This window comes from Ranitomeya variabilis, chromosome 4 (assembly GCF_051348905.1).
Source record: "Ranitomeya variabilis isolate aRanVar5 chromosome 4, aRanVar5.hap1, whole genome shotgun sequence".
NCBI lineage: Eukaryota > Metazoa > Chordata > Amphibia > Anura > Dendrobatidae > Ranitomeya > Ranitomeya variabilis.
In genome coordinates, this window is record NC_135235.1 from 637,116,938 (window position 1) to 637,135,095 (window position 18,158).

The window sequence follows — 18,158 nt, forward strand, 5'->3', positions numbered from 1 at the left end:
CCAGCAGAGCGCCGCGGCAAGCAGAGCGCCGCTTCTGCGCACGCGCGGCCGAAGGAAGATGGCCGCGCCCACCGATCACCAATGCAATAACGGACACCGCGCTCTTTGAAATCCCCTGGCAGAGGATTCGGGACCTTGGGCATGCGCACACCACTACGCCACCAACGGAAAACTAAACAAGATCTGGGGGAAGACACCACGCCCATCTGACCAGACCAGCCTGATTGACAGGCGAAAACGGAGACTTTGCAAAGGTATTTCGGCAACTTAGGTGGGTAATAAACGCATAACAAACACTCTAATGTAACGCCCACCTCTGCCCCTATTTAACGCTATTTTTATCCCATCTTCCAAAAACGTGGTGACAGGTTCCCTTTAACCTACATATGCTGTAAAAAAAACAACTAAGGAACCTGCGTGAAATGCAATATGTTTATTTTTCAAAAAATAAAACCTGCATGGGCTCCCGCATAATTTTCATAACCAGCAGTGGGAAAGCTGACAGCTGATGTTACTATTCTGGAAAGGAGCCAATAGCCATAAAGGTTCCCAGGCTATTAATATCAGCTCACAGCTGCTTGCTTAGCCTTTACTGGCTATTTTACAGGGGGACACAAAATATTGACATAAAATCCAACCAGCAAATGCTAGGCAGACAGCTGTAGGCTGATATTTATAGCCTGTGAAGAGGCCATGGATATTGGCAGCCCCACAGGCTAAAAACCATCAGCTCTCAGCCGTCGCAGAAATGGCGCATCTTATAGATGTGCCAATTCTGGCACTTAGCCTCTCTCTTCCCACTTGCCCTGTAGCAGAGGGGTTCAGAATTGTGCGGTTGATGTCACCTTTTTATTGTCAAGTAACATCAAGCCCACAGGTTAGTAATGGAGAGGCATCTATCAGACATCTCTCCATTACTAAGCTGGCCTAATGTCACCTTACAATACAAAGGTGACATTAACCCCTTATTACCCCATATGCCACCGCTACAGGGCAGTGAGAAGACAGAGGCTGAGTGCCAGAATTGGCGCATCTTACAGATGCACCTTTTCTGGGGTGGCAATAACCATGGTCCCTCTCTAGGCTATAATATCTGTCCTCAGTCACTGGCTTTCCCTCTGTGGCACAGAAAATTGTGCGAGAGCCCACGCCAGTTTTTTCAGTGAAAACATTATTAAATACATACAGGCCCCAAATTTTACACACACACACACACACACACACACTACTAACCGTATTAGTCACTGACCTATATAAGTCTAACTGTTCTGCAATGGTTTACTGTATGTAAACCATGTCTCCTATCCTGTCAGCCTCTGCAATGATTTAACAGAAGCCGACAAATTAACTATCAGCTATTCCGCTGTCCGGGTGATATATTATATTATATTATATATACACATATACACACACACACATACATACACACAGACAGTACAGACCAAATGTTTAGACACACCTCATTTAAAGATTTTTCTGTATTTTCATGACTATGAAAACTGTACATTCACACTGAAGGCATCAAAACTATGTGGAATTATACAGGTCCTTCTCAAAAAATTAGCATATAGTGTTAAATTTCATTATTTACCATAATGTAATGATTACAATTAAACTTTCATATATTATAGATTCATTATCCACCAACTGAAATTTGTCAGGTCTTTTATTGTTTTAATACTGATGATTTTGGCATACAACTCCTGATAACCCAAAAAACCTGTCTCAATAAATTAGCATATCAAGAAAAGGTTCTCTAAACGACCTATTACCCTAATCTTCTGAATCAACTAATTAACTCTAAACACATGCAAAAGATACCTGAGGCTTTTAAAAACTCCCTGCCTGGTTCATTACTCAAAACCCCCATCATGGGTAAGACTAGCGACCTGACAGATGTCAAGAAGGCCATCATTGACACCCTCAAGCAAGAGGGTAAGACCCAGAAAGAAATTTCTCAACAAATAGGCTGTTCCCAGAGTGCTGTATCAAGGCACCTCAATGGTAAGTCTGTTGGAAGGAAAAAATGTGGCAGAAAACGCTGTACAACGAGAAGAGGTGACCAGACCCTGAGGAAGATTGTGGAGAAGGACCGATTCCAGACCTTGGGGAACCTGAGGAAGCAGTGGACTGAGTCTGGTGTGGAAACATCCAGAGCCACCGTGCACAGGCGTGTGCAGGAAATGGGCTACAGGTGCTGCATTCCCCAGGTAAAGCCACTTTTGAACCATAAACAGCGGCAGAAGCGCCTGACCTGGGCTACAGAGAAGCAGCACTGGAATGTTGCTAAGTGGTCCCAAGTACTTTTTTCTGATGAAAGCAAATTTTGCATGTCATTCGGAAATCAAGGTGCCAGAGTCTGGAGGAAGACTGGGGAGAAGGAAATGCCAAAATGCCTGAAGTCCAGTGTCAAGTACCCACAGTCAGTGATGGTGTGGGGTGCCATGTCAGCTGCTGGTGTTGGTCCACTGTGTTTCATCAAGGGCAGGGTCAATGCAGCTAGCTATCAGGAGATTTTGGAGCACTTCATGCTTCCATCGGCTGAAATGCTTTATGGAGATGAAGATTTCATTTTTCAGCACGACCTGGCACCTGCTCACAGTGCCAAAACCACTGGTAAATGGTTTACTGACCATGGTATTACTGTGCTCAATTGGCCTGCCAACTCTCCTGACCTGAACCCCATAGAGAATCTGTGGGATATTGTGAAGAGAAAGTTGAGAGACGCAAGACCCAACACTCTGGATGAGCTTAAGGCCGCTATTGAAGCATCCTGGGCCTCCATAACATCTCAGCAGTGTCACAGGCTGATTGCCTCCATGCCACGCCGCATTGAAGCAGTCATTTCTGCCAAAGGATTCCCGACCAAGTATTGAGTGCATAACTGAACATTATTATTTGATGGTTTTTTTGTTTGTTATTAAAAAACACTTTTATTTGATTGGACGGGTGAAATATGCTAATTTATTGAGACAGGATTTTTGGGTTATCAGGAGTTGTATGCCAAAATCATCAGTATTAAAACAATAAAAGACCTGACAAATTTCAGTTGGTGGATAATGAATCTATAATATATGAAAGTTTAATAGTAATCATTACATTATGGTAAATAATGAAATTTAACACTATATGCTAATTTTTTGAGAAGGACCTGTATACTTAATAAAAGTGTAAGGCAACTGAAAATATGTCTTATACTCTAGGTTTTTCAAAGTAGCCACCTTTTGCTTTGATGACTGCTTTGCACACTCTTGGCAGTCTCTTGATGAGCTTCAAGAGGTAGTCACTGGGAATGGTCTTCCAACAATCTTGAAGGAGTTCCCAGAGATGCTTAGCACTTGTTGGCCCTTTTTGCCTTCACTCTGCGGTCCAGCTCACCCCAAACCATCTCGATTGGGTTCAGGTCTGGTGACTGTGGAGGCCAGGTCATCTGGCGTAGCACCCCATCACTCTCCTTCTTGGTCAAATAGCCCTTACACAGCCTGGAGGTGTGTTTGGGGTCATTGTCCTGTTGAAAAATAAATGATGGTCCAACTAAAAGCAAACCGGATGGTATAGCATGTCGCTGCAAGATGCTGTGGTAGCCATGCTGGCTCAGTATGCCTTCAATTTTGAATAGATCCCCAACAGTGTCACCAGCAAAGCCCCCCACACCATCACACCTCCTCCTCCTCCATGCTTCACGGTGGAAACCAGGCATTTAGAGTCCATCCGTTCACCTTTTCTGTGTACAAAGACACGGTGGTTGGAACCAAAGATCTCAAATTTGGACTCATCTAACCAAAGCACAGGTTTCCACTGGTCTAATGTCCATTCCTTCCGTTATTTAGCCCAAACAAGTCTCTTCTGCTTGTTGCCTGTCCTTAGCAGTGGTTTCCTAGCAGCTATTTTACCATGAAGGCCTGCTGCACAAAGTCTCCTCTTAAGGGCTTGTTTCCATTTGCGAGAAACACGTCCGTATCTCGCATGTGGAAACCAAGCTGTAGCACCGGCACTCCAGAGCGGAGCGTGCGGCCGTATAGGAACACATGGAGCTGCACGCTCCGCTCCAAAGTGCCGGCGCCACAGCTTGGTTTCCACATGCGAGATAGGGCTTGTTTTCATTTGTGAGAAACACATCCGTATCTCGCATGTGGAAACCAAGCTGTGGCGCCGGCACTTTGGAGCGGAGCGTGCAGCTCCATGTGTTCCTATACGGCCGCACGCTCCGCTCTGGAGTGTCGGTGCTACAGCTTGGTTTCCACATGCGAGATACGGACGTGTTTCTCGCAAATGAAAACAAGCCCTAACAGTTGTTGTAGAGATGTGTCTGCTGCTAGAACTGTGTGTGGCATTGACCTGGTCTCTAATCTGAGCTGCTGTTAACCTGCGATTTTTGAGGCTGGTGACTCGGATAAACTTATCCTCAGAAGCAGAGGTGACTCTTGGTATTCCTTTCCTGGGGCGGTCCTCATGTGAGCCAGTTTCTTAGTAGCGCTTGGTGGTTTTTGCCACTGCACTTGGGGACACTTTCAAAGTTTTCCCAATTTTTCGGACTGACTGACCTTCATTTCTTAAAGTAATGATGGCCACTCGTTTTTCTTTACTTAGCTGCTTTTTTCCTGCCATAATACAAATTCTAACAGTCTATTCAGTAATTCAGTAGGACTATCAGCTGTGTATCCACCAGACTTCTGCACAACACAACTGATGGTCCCAACACCATTTATTAGGCATGAAATCCCACTTATTAAGCCTGACAGAGCACACCTGTGAAGTGAAAATCATTCCCAGTGACTACCTCTTGCAGCTCATCAAGAGAATGCCATGAGTGTGCAAAGCAGTCATCAAAGAAAAAGGTGGCTACGTTGAAGAACCTAGAATATAAGACATAACAAAAAAGTGTGAAACAACTGAAATTAAGTATATAATTCCACATGTGTTAATTCATAGTTTTGATGCCTTCAGTGTGAATGTACAATTTTCATAGTCATGAAAATACAGAAAAATCTTTCAATGAGGTGTGTCCAAACTTTTGGTCTGTAGTGTATCTCTTTAGATTTTATATACACCTATACTGTGTGTATATATCTATTTTATTGTAACCTGTCAGTGTGATTTTACTGTACACTGCACCTGAATTGTCGGCCTTTCAAAGGACACCGTTGCGTATTTCTCGCAAGTCACACTGATGGCCCATGTGGTGCGAGTTTTTCTTGCACAAATAGACTTTCATTGGCGAGTCTCGGCTGATATACGGTGCAAATCACAGCATACTGCAATTTCACTCGCACATATACGGCCGTGAAAAAAAAGTGATGGGAGATTAACATTGGTTCGAGTGCTATGCGATTTTTTTCTCGCATAGCACTCGTCCGTATTCCTCTCTAGTGTGACTCCGGCCTTAAAGGGAAAATCATTAAAAATTTATATTTTTTAAAATTTGTAAAATTTCTGATTTTTTACAAAATAAAGCAAAACATATCAACTCAAGTTTACCATTATCATAAAGTCTAATATAACACGAAAAAAAAAATTAATCTCAAAATCAATGGGATGTTGAAGCATTCCAGAGTTATTACTATATAAAGTGACACTGGTCAGATTTTAAAAAATTGGCCCCGCCACAAAGGGGCTAAGAGCTTGTACATGTGAACATTGTTTCAAAGGTGGCTTACCTGTCTCAGGCAGGTTTCACACCAGCGTCCGGCAGCCTTCTTCCTCCATTAAGCCCCGCCCACTGCTGCGCCTCTTCCTTCAGCTCCGCCTAAGTCGGCATGCGTCCCCTATCTAACATTGGGTACGCAGGCATGCCTCATTTTGAAGATGCGCTGAACTGCGTCGAACGCAACATGTTGCATTTTATTGCAGTCGGCGCAGCGTTAAAACAACGCATGCGGAGGCATCCGCTTGGCCTGCGTACCCAATATTAAAGATAGGGTATGCAGGACGCATGCAGACGTAGGCGGAACTGAATGAAGAGTTGTGGCAGTGAGCAGGGCTTAGGCTACTTTCACACTAGTCAGTCGGTACGGGCCGTCGCAAACCGTCGGCCCGACGGACAGTGTGTTTTATGTAGAACAACGTGGGCAGCGGAGGCAGTTTTACAACGCACCCGTGGCCCATTGTGAGTTCCGGGGAGGAGGGGGCAGAATTTCGGCCACGCATGCGCGGTCGAAAATGGCGGACTCGACGCACAAAAAAAGTTACATGGAACTTTTTTTGTGCCGACGGTCCGCCAAAACACGACGCATCTGTCGCATGACGGATGCGACGTGTGGCAATCCGTCCCAATGTGTTGCTAATGAACGTCTATGGAGAAAAAACGCATCATGCAGGCAACTTTGCAGGATGCGTTTTTTTCTCCAAAACGACGCATTGAGACGTACAGCAAGCGACGTTAGTGTGAAAGTAGCCTTAACGGAGGAGGAAGGCTGCCATCCGCAGCCCTGCCGAACGCTGGTGTGAAACCAGCCTAAGGCTGTTATTATAGCACCTTCCATGTGTTACACAGATACATCATGGGCTTGTCCTGCCCTACGCATGAAATGAAAGGCTAAAATACAATGTGGAGACTTCATCAGAACAATGTTTTATTTACATTCAGAACTGGTTTAAGAGGAACAAATGACCATTTCCCACAGAAATCTCAGACTTTTACTTATAGAAATACTGGATAAATATCATTTTACCATTAGATATAGAAACATTTCCAATTTTATAAAACTGCATTTTTTTGCATTGAATAACTTTATGCCTTTGCTTGTTTCATTTTATGCATTTCTAAAGTATTGTAAAACTGTAGTATGCTGTTGGTGCATGCGGGCTGGACTGTCGGTTTGGTATGTGGCTCTGTTCCCCCCAGGCCTGCCTCCGATGTCTGAGGTTTCGGTGTCCCAGACCAGAGATCATAATACCGGCCTTGAATTGTGAAGGACACGGCAGCCGACCCTGAGAAACATCCAAGGTGGGAACACCCCATCATGTCGAAGAGAGTCTGCTAGATCCAGGCCTAGCAGACCAGTGCTGGTGGGTTCATGGATGCCAGGAGGGGGTTGGCCTAAAGGACGGTCTCGTCTTTTCCTGGCGGGTCGGAGAGTTGTCCCGTCGATTTTTTGGACAGAACATTTCCAAAACAACCAAAATTGAACAGCAGATCTCTTGGGAGGCAGACTTTAGTCCTCTGTTGCAGAAGCGAAGTACTCTTAAACTGATAGGTGCAGAGTAGGACACACTAGAAAGTTGGCGTGCATGATTGTTCAGGGCACTGGCGGTGTGGACCGGCCACCAGAGAAGGCCTAGACCGAAGCCTGGATATTTTAAGAGCAGGGTCACAGGAGCCTCTGGAAAACATGGAGGGTGCATGAATAGGAAGGTTTCCCCAGGAGACGTCCATATTGCTCAGGGGCAAACTAGGACATACTTGTCCTGTCCTTTCCATTTTTTTTTAAAGTAGCCCCCTCACTGCCTGGTAGGATATATGTGTCCTGAAGATCACACATCATTCTTCGCAGACCGATGATGAAGATGGGCATGGAATAACCTGGACGCAGACCTTTCGGCGGCTGGCACATAGCGGATTCGTCTTCCCTCCCTACTCTATCTGGCTCTGGGGGGGCCAGAGGGTAGGGGGATTCGTGGCATGGACCGTCCTCTGGGGAACCACAAACACTCTTGATGTGTTAGGGCCTTGCCTCGTAGACCACAGATGATACGGTAGTGACAATTCTAGGTGGGAGATTAGAGTGACAATTCCACTGTCGCCCTCAAAAGCCATATCTGAAAAAAAAAAAAAGAAAAAAAAGAAAAAGGAAAATCATTAATAAACACCCCCCCCCAAAACCTAAGTCAGAAACTGGGCTGGGTGGTCCAGACACATGTCTGCCTCCTACTGACATTAAGCTAAAAAGGATTAGCTTCGTGCCAGTTGGTGGTGTGGCCTACTCTACAGGGAAATACCTACATTTTTTTTTTGCATAGCATAAGCAGCATACACTCATATTTTTTTTTGTGTACCCCAATGAAGCATTAGCCCCCCCCCCCCACATTAACCAGATGGCCACACAGCATAACCTCGCTCCCCCAGTCAGAAACCTCCACCTCACATTAACCAGCGGGCCACACAGCATAAGCTCGCTCCCCCAGTCAGAAACATCCACCTCACATTAACCAGCGGACCCCACAGGATAAATCCAAAGCCCACCAGACATTCCCTCCCCTCAAGCGTAAATCCAAATATGACGCCCCCTGCCCCAACCATAAATCCCATCAGACACCCCCTCCAATCGAACGCCACCCCAGCTTAAACTCTCATCGGACGTCCAACACCCATCGGACGTGGACCACCCCACCCAGCACACACCCCCTTCGATGTCCACCTTCCACCCAGCTTAAACCCTCTTCAGCCCCCCCCAAACCCCACCCATAAGCAGGTCGCCCCCCAATAAAAGGGATCCCCCAGTAAAAGGGTTCCATCTGTAAGCAGCAGGTCATCCCCAAATCCCACCACGGGATCCCCCCAATAGCCAGCAGCAGGTCGCCTCCCCACATTCAACGACAAGCAGGTCGCCTCCCCACATTCAACGACAAGCAGGTCGCCTCCCCACATTCAACGACAAGCAGGTCGCCTCCCCACATTCAACGACAAGCAGGTCGCCTCCCCACATTCAACGACAAGCAGGTCGCCTCCCCACATTCAACGACAAGCAGGTCGCCTCCCCACAAGCAGGTCGCCCTCAAATCTCACCACAGGGGTCCCCCAAATAGCCTGCAGCAGGTCACCCCTCACATGCAGGTCGCCTCCCCACATCCCACTACAAGCAGGTCACCCCCACATCCCACCACAGGGGTCCCCCAATAGCTTGCAGCAGGTCTCCCCCCACATCCACCACAAGGGTCCCCCCCAATAGACAGCAGGTCACGCCCTCCCAAAACCCGACCACAAGCATGTCGCCCTCAAACCCCACCACCAGGGTCTCCCCAATAGCCAGCAGCAGGTCGCCCCCACTAAAAGGGGTCCACCCCGAAAGCAGCACGTCACCTCCAAACCCCACCACAGGGGTCCCCCTCAATAGCCAGCAGGTCACCCCCAAACCCCACCACAGGGGCCCATCAATAGCCATCAGCAGGTCCCCCCTCCACAAGCAGGTCGCCCCCACTAAAAGGGGTCCCGCAACAAGCAGGTCGCCTCCCCAAACCCAACCATAAGCAGGTCACCCTCACTAAAAGGGGTCCCCCGCACGCAGGTCACCCCTAAATCCCACCACAGGGGTCCCCCCAATTGCCAGCAGCAGGTTCCCCCCCCCCCCACAAGCAGGTCACCCCCAATAGCATGCAGCAGGTCGCCCCCCAACAAGCAGGTCAGGGGTCCCCCAATAGCCTGCAGCCCCCCTCACACAAGCAGGTCGCCTACCACAGAAGTCCACCACAACAGCCAGCAGCAGTCCCCCCCCCCCCAAAATCCCACAATAGCCAGCAGCAGCAGGTCCCCCCAAAATCCCACCACAGGGGTCCCCCACAATAGCCAGCAGCAGCGGAGCCCCCCAAAACCACACCGCAGCGGTCCCCCACAATAGCCAGCAGCAGCGGAGCCCCCCCAAATCCCACCGCAGGGATCCCCCACAATAGCCAGCAGCAGCAGAGCCCCCCAAAATCCCACCGCAGGGGGCCCCCACAATAGCCAGCAGCAGCGGAGCCCCCCAAAATCCCACCGCAGGGATCCCCCACAATAGCCAGCAGCAGCAGAGCCCCCCAAAATCCTACTGCAGGGGTCCCCCACAATAGCCAGCAGCAGCGGAGCCCCCCAAAATGCCACCGCAGGGATCCCCCACAATAGCCAGCAGCAGCGGAGCCCCCAAAAATGCCACCGCAGGGATCCCCCACAATAGCCAGCAGCAGCGGAGCCCACCAAAACCCCACCGCAGGGGTCCCCCACAATAGCCAGCAGCAGCGGAGCCCCCCAAAACCACACTGCAGCGGTCCCCCACAATAGCCAGCAGCAGCGGAGCCCCCCAAAACCACACTGCAGCGGTCCCCCACAATAGCCAGCAGCAGCGGAGCCCCCCAAAATCCCACCACAGGGGTCCCCCACAATAGCCAGCACAGCGGAGCCCACCAAAACCCCACCACAGGGGTCCCCCACAATAGCCAGCAGCGGAGCCCCCCAAAACCACACTGCAGCGGTCCCCCACAATAGCCAGCAGCAGCAGAGCCCCCCAAAACCACACTGCAGCGGTCCCCCACAATAGCCAGCAGCAGCGGAGCCCCCCAAAATCCCACCACAGGGGTCCCCCACAATAGCCAGCAGCAGCGGAGCCCACCAAAACCCCACCACAGGGGTCCCCCACAATAGCCAGCAGCAGCGGAGCCCCCCAAAACCACACTGCAGCGGTCCCCCACAATAGCCAGCAGCAGCGGAGCCCCCCAAAATCCCACCGCAGGGATCCCCCACAATAGCCAGCAGCAGCAGAGCCCCCCAAAATCCCACCGCAGGGGGCCCCCACAATAGCCAGCAGCAGCGGAGCCCCCCAAAATCCCACCGCAGGGATCCCCCACAATAGCCAGCAGCAGCGGAGCCCCCCAAAATCCCACCGCAGGGATCCCCCACAATAGCCAGCAGCAGCAGAGCCCCCCAAAATGCCACCGCAGGGATCCCCCACAATAGCCAGCAGCAGCGGAGCCCACCAAAACCCCACCACAGGGGTCCCCCACAATAGCCAGCCAGCAGCAGCGGAGCCCACCAAAACCCCACACAGGGGTCCCCCCAGTGGTGGGATTCAGCCGGTACGACCCGGTACGGGGCAGCCGTTTACTAAAATTTCTATCTGCCAGCGTTCCGGTAATTGAAAATGGTTACCACGCCCCCGGACCGCCCCCGGACGGGTTGCTGTGCTGCTGGTGGGGATTGTTCACCCCGGGAGGGTGTAAACTACAATCCCCATAATGCAGTTCGCTCACACCGGAAGCGCCTCTACTGCAGGGCACGGGTAGAGTGGCGGTTTAATGTGAGTGGCCGAGATAACTAGTAAACGCAATGGCATGGTGGGAGGAGACTGGGAGCTATCGGCTGCCATGGTAACAGTGAGATGCCCCGTGCTGTGCAGCAGCTGCGGTTCCGGCCTGAGCGCGGCTTTGTTATGAGTCCCACTCCCAGCAGGAGCCGTGTATGAGGCGGCCCGGCGCTGCGCTATGGTGAGTGAGCCCATCATCTGGGGTCCTCCAGGGTCATGTGACCGGCGCCTGGGATTCACTGCTGACTTCTGTATTTCAGGCTGCCAGGAATAAGGCTGGATTTAAGGGTGAGTGCGCCGCTGTGTACTTGTCACTTAAGGTGCCGTTACACTGAGCAACTTACCAGCGATCGCGACCAGCGACGTGATCGCTGGTAAGTTGCTGTGTGGTCGCTGGGGAGCTGTCACACAGACAGCTCTCTCCAGCGACCAAGCGACTTCGGCATCGCTGAAACTGTCTTCAGCGATGCCGAAGTCCCCATGTAAAAAAAAAAAAAAAACACTACATACGCACCTTCTGTCGTCCTTCATGTCCCTCGGCGCTTGCCGTACTGACTGTCTCAGCGCCGGCCGGCCGTAACAGCGGTGCCCAGCGGTCAGGGGTGGGATTCAAATTTTTAACAACAGGTCCTCTAAGTCGCGGTGGCCGGAATTTTGGCCACGCCCATTTTCAATAACCCCGCCCATACTAATAAGCCACGCCCAGTGGCACGATTCATATTTTTGGAAGCAGTTTGTCTCCCTTAATGACAAGAATACGTTGTGACATACGGTATTAAAGTCATGGACCATACTGTATAACGGCCACACGATGCTCCATACTGTATAATGGCCACACATGATGCTCCATACTGTATAACAGCCACACATGATGCTCAATACTGTATAACAGCCACACATGATGCTCAATACTGTATAACAGCCACACATGATGCTCAATACTGTATAACGGCCACACATGATGCTCCATACTGTATAACGGCCACACGATGCTCCATACTGTATAACGGCCACACGATGCTCCATACTGTATAATGGCCACACGATGCTCCATACTGTATAATGGCCACACATGATGCTCCATACTGTATAACGGCCACACATGATGCTCCATACTGTATAATGGCCACACATGATGCTCCATACTGTATAATGGCCACACACAGTTCTCCATACTGTATAATGACCCCCCCCTGTATGCATGGCTCATACTCCCCCCCCCGTATGCATGGCTCATACTCCCCCCCCCCCCCCGTATGCATGGCTCATATTCCACCTCCCCCCTGTATGCATGGCTCATCTCTCCACCCCCCCACCCCCCGTATGCATGGCTCATCTCTCCACCCCCCCACCCCCCGTATGCATGGCTCATCTCTCCACCCCCCCACCCCCCGTATGCATGGCTCATCTCTCCACCCCCCCCCTGTATGCATGGCTCATAATTCCCCCCCCCCCCGTATGTATGGCTGATGGCTCATATTCCCGTATGCATGGCTCACAATTCCCCCCCCTGTATGCATGGCTAATGGCTCATAATTCCCCCCCCCCCTGTATGCATGGCTGATGGCTCATATTCCCCCCCCCCCATATGCATGGCTGATGGCTCATACTCCCCGGTATGCATGGCTCATCTCTCCACCCCCTCCCCCGCTCCTTCTCCCATCTTGCATGGCTCGGGCGGCTTACCTTCCTCCTTCATCCCTCCGCCCCCCATACTCACCTGTCAGCTGTCCCACACACCGCGCGGCTGCGCCGACATCCTCCCTCTGGCTCTGTCCCGCCGCAGCGCCTTCTTTCTGAGTGAGCGGTCATGTGGTACGGCTGATTAAGGTCATGAATATGCGCATATTCATGACCTTTAATGAGCGGTACCACGTGACCGCTCACTCTGGACGCGCTACAGACACTGAGACCAGGCATCGCTGGAGCAGGGTGAGTATCGTCTTCAAGGAGGGAGGGTGGGACTCGGAGGCGGGCGGGGGCGGTCGGTCGCGTTTGTGACCCGGGACTAAAAAAAACCAAAAAACCTTGCACAGGTGCCGCCCCCCCCCCCCGCAATGTCGCCGCCCTAGGCACGTGCCCTCGCGTGCCTAGTGGCAAATACGGCCCTGTGTGTGATCCCGGCCTTAAGGGCACAAAAATTGAGTTTGAAAATTGCTAAATTTGACAAAACCTTGTAAGTTATGCAGTGTCCAGTTGTAGAACTACAACTCCAAGCATGCCCTGGCAGATTCATGCTGGGGACTATAACGTCCGGAGAGGTATGTTTGGGTAATTACTGCACCAGTCCTTCACATAATTCATAGGAAATATTGCAAATCCCTAAAGGTACCGTCACACTGGGCGAGGTTGCAGCGATATCGCCAGCGATCCGTGACGTTGCAGCGTCCTGCATAGCGATATCGCTATGTTTGGCACGCAGCAGCGATCTGGATCCTGCTGGGATATCGCTGGTTGCAGGGAGAGTGGACGAACTTTCTTTCGTCGCAACTCTCCTGCTGACATCGCTGGATCGCCGTGTGTGACGCCGATCCAGCGATGTCTTCACTGGTATCCATGGTAAACATCGGGTTACTAAGTGCAGGGCCGCGCTTAGTAACCCGATATTTACCATGGATACCATGGTAAAAGTAAAAAAAAAAACACTACATACTCACCGTCTGTTGTCCGTCACGTCCCCTGGAGCTTGCCGTACTGACTGTCTCAGCGCCGGCCGGCTGTAAAGCAGAGCCCAGCGGTGAACCTGCAGTAACAGCGGTTCACCGCTGGCAGTGGTGGGATTCAGCCGGTACGACCCGGTACGGGGCAGCCGTTTACTAAAACTTCTATCTGCCTGCGTTCCGGTAATTGAAAATGGTTACCACGCCCCCGGACCGCCTCCGGACCGCCCCCGGACGGGTTGCTGTGCTGCTGGTGGGGATTGTTCACTCCGGGAGGGTGTAAACTACAATCCCCATAATGCAGTTCGCTCACACCGGAAGCGCCTCTACTGCAGGGCACGGGTAGAGTGGCGGTTAATATGAGTGGCCGAGATAACTAGTAAACGCAGTGGCATGGTGGGAGGAGACTGGGAGCTATCGGCTGCCATGGTAACAGTGAGACGCCCCGTGCTGTGCAGCAGCTGCGGTTCCGGCCTGAGCGCGGCTTTGTTATGAGTCCCACTCCCAGCAGGAGCCGTGTATGAGGCGGCCCGGCGCTGCGCTATGGTGAGTGAGCCCATCATCTGGGGTCCTCCATGGTCATGTGACCGGCGCCTGGGATTCACTGCTGACTTCTGTATTTCAGGCTGCCAGGAATAAGGCTGGATTTAAGGGTGAGTGCGCCGCTGTGTACTTGTCACTTAAGGTGCCGTTACACTGAGCAACTTACCAGCGATCGCGACCAGCGACGTGATCGCTGGTAAGTTGCTGTGTGGTCGCTGGGGAGCTGTCACACAGACAGCTCTCTCCAGCGACCAAGCGACTTCGGCATCGCTGAAACTGTCTTCTGTCTGTCTGTCATTATACAGTATGGAGAACTGTGTGTGGCCATTATACAGTATGGAGCATCATGTGTGGCCATTATACAGTATTGAGCATCATGTGTGGCCATTATACAGTATTGAGCATCATGTGTGGCCGTTATACAGTATGGAGCATCATGTGTGGCCATTATACAGTATGGAGCATCATGTGTGGCCATTATACAGTATTGAGCATCATGTGTGGCTGTTATACAGTATGGAGCATCATGTGTGGCCATTATACAGTATGGAGCATCGTGTGGCCGTTATACAGTATGGTCCATGACTTTAATACCGTATGTCACAACGTATTCTTGTCATTAAGGGAGACAAACTGCTTCCAAAAATATGAATCGTGCCACTGGGCGTGGCTTATTAGTATGGGCGGGGTTATTGAAAATGGGCGTGGCCAAAATTCCGGCCGCCGCGACTTAGGCCGGCGTCACACTGGCGAGTTTTACGGACGTAAGAGCGCAGAAACTACGTCCGTAAAACTCGCATTACATACGGCACAATTATTCTCAATGGGGCTGCTCCTATCAGCCGTATATTACGGTTCAGTATTATACGGCTTTCTACGGCCGTACAAAATCGCAGCATGCTGCGTTTGTCAGCGTATTGCGCAAATAATACGCCAATGAAAGTCTATGGGGGCGAGAAAAATACGGATTCCACACGGACCAGCAGTGTGACCTGCAAGAAATACGCAGCGGTGTTAGTGAAAAGTCGGTAATTCAATTGCCGGCTTTTTCCTTCTCCTTCACAAACCCGACATGATATGAGATATGGTTTACATACAGTAAACCATCTCATATCCCCATTTTTTTTGCATATTCCACACTACTAATGTTAGTAGTGTGTATGTGCAAAATTTGTGCGCTGTAGCTGCTAAAATAAAGGGTTAAATGGCGGAAAAAATTGGCGTGGGCTCCCGCGCAATTTTCTCCGCCAGAGTGGTAAAGCCAGTGACTGAGGGCAGATATTAATAGCCAGGAGAGGGTCCATGGTTATTGGCCCCCCCGTGGCTAAAAACATCTGCCCCCAGCCACCCCAGAAAAGGCACATCTGGAAGATGCGCCTATTCTGGCACTTGGCCACTCTCTTCCCACTCCCTGTAGCGGTGGGATATGGGGTAATGAAGGGTTAATGCCACCTTGCTATTGGAAGGTGACATTAAGCCAGATTAATAATGGAGAGGCGTCAATTATGACACCTATCCATTATTAATCCAATTGTAGGAAAGGGTTAAAAAACACACACACACATGATTAAAAAGGATTTTAATGAAATAAACACAGTGGTTTAATAATTTATTGTTCTCGCAATCCATCAGGAACACCCTCGCTTGGCAAAATAATAAACGCACAAGATACATACCTTCTGATGTCAGATCACGTCCAACGAGGTAATCCATCTGAAGGGGTTAACTAATATTACAGGCACGAGCTGCGATAAACCACTCGCTGGTGCCTGTAATCCCCGGGTGCTGAAAGGAAAGCAGGATCTGTACTTACATTGAGTCGCGGTGAGGCGCCCTCTGGTGGATATTCTCATGAACTGCAGCCTGGGAACTTTTTCCCACGCTCCAGGTCATATGAGAACATCCACCAGGGGGCGCATCACCGCGACTGAAGGAAATGTAGGTCAATGACCTACATTTCATTCATTCGCCGGGGATTACAGGCACGGAGCACAGCTGCATTTAGCAGGGCTCCTGCCTGTAATATTAGTTAACTCCTTCAGATGGATTACTTCGTGGGACGAGACGGTTCACCAGAAGGTATGCATCTTGTGCGTTTATTATTTTTCCAAGCGAGGGTGTTCCTGATGGATTGAGAGAACAATAAATTATTACAACAACCGCTGTGTTTATTTCATTAAACTACTTTTAAATCATGTGTGTGTGTGTTTTTTAACCCTTTCCAACAATTGGATTAATAATGGATAGGTGTCATAATTGACGCCTGTCCATTATTAATCTGGCTTAATGTCACCTTACAATAGCAAGGTGGCATTAACCCTTCATTACCCCATATCCCACCGCTACAGGGAGTGGGAAGAGAGTGGCCAAGTGCCAGAATAGGCGCATCTTCCAGATGTGCCTTTTCTGGGGTGGCTGGGGGCAGATGTTTGTAGCCAGGGGGGGGGGCAATAACCATGGACCCTCTCCTGGCTATTAATATCTGCCCTCAGTCACTGGCTTTACCACTCTGGCGGAGAAAATTGCGCGGGAGCCCACGCCAATTTTTTCCGCCATTTAACCCTTTATTTCAGCAGCTACAGCGCTGAAATTTTGCACATACACACTACTAACATTAGTAGTGTGGAATATGCAAAAAAAATGGGGATATGAGATGGTTTACTGTATGTAAACCATGTCTCATATCATGTCGGGTTTGTGCAGGAGAAATGAGAAGCCGGCAATTGAATAGGCTTTTAACACATATCGCGCTGAATGAAATCTAAATACAGAATATATATATATGTGTCTCAATGACATATATATATATATATATATATATATATACTGTATATATGTTTTCCCGAACATTTGAGCACATAAATCCATTAGATGTCGGTTTTGCAAGCCTGCGCGAAAATCTCGCAGTACGGATGCCATACGGATTACATACGGAGGATGCCATGCGCAAAATACGCTGACACACCCTGCCTACGGATCACTATTTTGGGAACATTTCACCGTATTTCAGCCGTATTACGGCCGTAAAATACGGACCGTATTGTCTTACGCCGAGTGTGACGCCGGCCTTAGAGGACCTGTTGTTAAAAATTTGAATCCCACCCCTGGCTCCCCCACAATAGCCAGCAGCAGCGGAGCCCCCCAAAATCCCACCGCAGGGGTCCCCCACAATAGCCAGCAGCAGCGGAGCCCCCCAAAACCACACCGCAGCGGTCCCCCACAATAGCCAGCAGCAGCGGAGCCCCCCAAAACCGTATCGGTCCCCCACAATAGCCAGCAGCAGCAGAGCCCCCCAAAATCCCACCACGGGTCACTCCCCACACAGACAAGTAGGTCGACCACCACAGGGCCTCCCCCCAATAGCGAATAGCGATCGGCAAGTAGCATTTTTCACCCTGAAACCACTGACCTCCATGGCGTCCACAAGCTGTCATGCTGCTTTCCTTTGCCGCCTTGGAGAATAGGTAAATGCTAGAGTGTATGGGCTCCTTCCAGGTGTGACGTCATTTCCGGGGGCGTGTCCTATCGGGAGGGGGCGTGTTCTCCAAGGCGGCAAAGGAAAGCTGTTGCTGGCTATTGTGGGGGGCCTCCGCTGCTGCTGGCTATTGTGGGGGGATCCCTGCAGTAGGATTTTGGGGGGCTCTGCTGCTGCTGGCTATTGTGGGGGACCGCTGCGGTGTGGTTTTGGGGGGCTCCGCTGCTGCTGGCTATTGTGGGGGACCGCTGCGGTTTTGGGGGGCTCCACTGCTGCTGGCTATTGTGGGGGACCGCTGCGGTTTTGGGGGGCTCCGCTGCTGCTGGCTATTGTGGGGGACCGCTGCGGTGTGGTTTTGGGGGGCTCCGCTGCTGCTGGCTATTGTGGGGGACCCCTGTGGTGGGGTTTTGGGGGGCTCCGCTGCTGCTGGCTATTGTGGGGGATCCCTGTGGTGGGATTTTGGTGGGCTCCGCTGCTGCTGGCTATTGTGGG

The 18,158-nt window shown here is 50.6% G+C and overlaps 1 long non-coding RNA gene across 1 annotated transcript; it reads right to left on the minus strand.

Annotated features, from left to right (window-relative positions):
* Nucleotides 1-6,552: 6,552 nt before the first annotated feature.
* Nucleotides 6,553-17,652, minus strand: LOC143767330 (uncharacterized). Its single transcript, XR_013213690.1, has 2 exons — nt 17,601-17,652; nt 6,553-7,758 (listed from the first exon to the last, which is right to left on the minus strand). It is a non-coding gene; the product is annotated as an uncharacterized LOC143767330 (long non-coding RNA).
* Nucleotides 17,653-18,158: the final 506 nt, after the last annotated feature.